A 3641-nucleotide genomic window follows, 5' to 3' on the forward strand; every position below is an offset into this window, starting at 1 on the left:
CGGAAGTGACTGAAAATACCCCTAACATGTAAAAAGGGGGATTAGGAGGGCCCCTTACTGGTAGTTTATATAGAAATGGTGCTGCTAGGTTATGTTTCAGGCGGGAAATATCTGATTGGGATATATCACAACACCATTTTGAGTAGCCCTTTATTTTATATTCTACGGTCGACGTTATGTCAGTCAACGTTCTGTCAGTTGACGTTTTGACGGTCGACGTTTTATCCCTGCTCCTTTTTGGCGCACTTTTTAAAGCTTCTTTGCTTTTGTGTGCTTCCTTTCTACATAGCTCTTTTCAGCGCTATCAAAATTTTCCTTATTATGATACTTTCATGCATAAATTAATACTCTAATGCAATATTAATAACCTAAACTATAGTTATATGTAATTAACGCTACTTAATTTCCAAAATCTAGTCAAAATATTCCATATTTTGTTCACATTGTAGCTAGAAAATGTCAATATAATCCGTTTGAATTTAACAAAATTGTCGTTATATTCCTAATATCGAAAGAAAAATAAACAAACAAGTTAGATGGATATTTTCTAGAGAGCAATCGGGTATACTGGACCTCTACTCACCAATCGTTTCCATTCCTAAGAATTAATAATAATCTTTTTGAATATCCTACATAGTTTTATGCCTTCTGATCCTTTCTTCGACTTCATGTTCTGTTCAAGGGATCTTGTCTCCTTTAATGGAGGGATCCTTCATTGTGCAGCTGTCCCTTCACATCAAGATCTTTGATAGTGACTTCTTATCTTATGATTCATCGTTTGTATGCTGAAGAATACATCCCTTCCTCTAGATCTTGTAAAGAATCATTGTATACTTCTATAAGAACTAAGGAGTTTCCTAAAAAGATAAAATAATCGACTGAAAGACCTAGTGAGGAATAGACACAGATTTATGATCCTCCATCCACAGCTCTTTCAAGGAAATTATGGTATCCATTCCTCCTTAAGTCAACTCTGATTCGTCTCTTACTTTAAGAAAACATTCATTGATAAGAGTCCTTCAGTGTCCTGAAATGCAGAAATCATTCATATCTATTACATTGATATACTAGTTCCATTTTTAATGTGGAGTTTTTGATGTGTGGTCTATATAGGTAGATATTTAACCTGAACCCTTCAAGCTGACCCTTGATTTCTGTATTTCTTTGAGTCTATTTTGTCATTGGAAAACAAGTGAAAGATAAAATATATCTCTTTCTCAAACATTTTGTCTGCAAAGCATATTCGATTCTGCTCTATTATTATACATAAATTGTTAGTGAAAACTTTTAAGTGATTATGTGTTTAAAAAAAAAAAAATATGTGACCTTATAACTTACACATACTTCAATTAGAATATTTTAATATTGTTACAATTCCCAAACGTATTGAGTCAGGAATCCTTTTCTAAACAGCTTCACACCATTTTGGAATATTTCTTTTTGAAAAGAACTACGATCTCCACACTAATAGATAATAACTAAATGTGTTCCATAAGAACTAATTGTTATGTGTTTTATTCAAGACAATAGTTAAAATGTTATATCTCTAAAGAAATAATAGTCAAAACCACAAGGCTTACTTAAGACATCATATTCAGTTATGTTATGACCTCTATATTTATTATATTCAGGATAAATCACAAATTAAGAGGTTATTATTATTTTGCTTTTCCATGGTATTTTAGAGACATGGAAGACTCACACTCTTTTCCTGCGTTTTTTACTTCCAACTTGAGTATTAATATTTATACTTTCAATCAACTATGTGAATCTTCTCTCTGATGTTAATCAAACTTTGTCATTTTTCATAATTAGTCATTACTCATTACTTTTCCATATTCATTATCTCATAAAGATAAATATCTAGTACAATTGGGGAACAAATAGTTCACTTTGAGGAGTTTGTAAGTAAAAAGTTATGTAATTTGATTTTAATGGGCTCTTCAAATACTCTTTGACATCAGCTTTTCTCATTATAATTAAGATCCTATTATTATAATGGAGATCATGATACTAAATTTAATTCCATGTTTAATTTAAAATCATGCCAGCTTGTTGTTGTATACCCAGTTGTCGGACTGGATATAAAAAATAACCTAAGGATCCTACCGTTTTTCTTCACTCCTTTCCACAGGATGAATTCTTAAAAAGTGACTGGGTTAGAGCCATACCTAGGAAAATTGACGGAGCTTGGGCACCTTCTAAGTATTCAAGAGTGTGTTCCCTCAATTTTCAAGATAAGGAATTTTTAACGGAGAGTCAATATGATTGTCGGAAGATTCAAAAGAAGCAATTGTCGGCTATGGATCCTAAACTTCGGAACCGTTATTTAAAACGGTCTGCTCTTCCAAGAATTTTCCCTAATGTTCCAAAATATTTATCTTCGGAAATACTTGAGATGACAATAATGAAAGCTTCATCATCAGTAAGCCTTTCAGCTGAAAATTTATGCCTTATCCAGGCGGAAGAAAATTGATTGAAAATGGATCTTGTGAACGATTTTGAGAAATTATGTTCCAAATTGGTAACTGAACAATTTCCAGAAAATATATGTTTCAAGAGAACAGAGGACTCCATTCAACTTTACTCCTTGGAAGGTTCATCCAATGCATTCCTTGAAATAAAATTCACTCTAAGTATTGAAATGGATCTTACAGTCTCAAATTTTAACAAAATTAACAGAGTGAATCCTAAAATGAATCAGCATATAACGATTGAAAAAACGAGTACTTCCATAACCAAGCTTCAAAATGGCCTGTATGAAATATCTAGTCTCATTATCAATGCAAGGAAAATGAAAAAAAAAAAAAATGTTAATCTCTGAATAACTTGTCCACTCCAAACCTCAGACACTTTTATCCTACCTATTTAGCAACTTCTCTCTTTGGCACAATCTGTCATGCACTTTATATACAGATGTTCACTAATGGGATAACTTTGCCATCACCAAACCTCTTGAAAACACTCTCATCGTCTTTTACAATGAATGTTGGACTATCTCCTTCATCTAAACACTACTTATGAACAAGGGCCAAGGCACTGTCTGATAATGAGAAAATAGTTGTGCTTTTGGTTGATGAAGTTTTTGCTGCACAAAGAATGGAATTTTTTGGAGGAAGATTAACAGGGCAGGATGGAGGTCAAATTACAAAACCTTTAATTGTTTTTATGATTAAAACAATACATTCAAGTTGCCGGGATACCGTTGCACTTTATCCTACGGTTAACATCAATTCCAAAACACTTTATGACTTACTCATACAGATAAATTCAGAGCTTTTGAATATTGGGTTTAATGTAATAGCTGTTTCTATGGACAATGCTATTCCTAACACGAAATGTTACCTCAAACATTTTGTAATGTATCCTGGAAAGCACAATTACCAAATCCAGTAACTCCAGATTCACCTCTCTTGTATGACTGTTTCCAAAGGATAAAAATATAGAAATGTCCTAATTTTGGGGATCTTGACCTCCCATCTCCAAATTTTTAACGCATCATTGACTTATACCAAATGGAAAAGCATAAAACTGTAAAAATTACACAAGTTAATGTCAAACTTCCTATTGAGAATACCAACGTTTTACTGGCTGACAGCATTTTCCATGTAAGTGCAGTTGCAGCTCTTCAGTATTACTTC

The sequence above is a fragment of the Lepeophtheirus salmonis genome, chromosome 6 (assembly GCF_016086655.4).
Source record: "Lepeophtheirus salmonis chromosome 6, UVic_Lsal_1.4, whole genome shotgun sequence".
Taxonomy (NCBI): domain Eukaryota; kingdom Metazoa; phylum Arthropoda; class Copepoda; order Siphonostomatoida; family Caligidae; genus Lepeophtheirus; species Lepeophtheirus salmonis.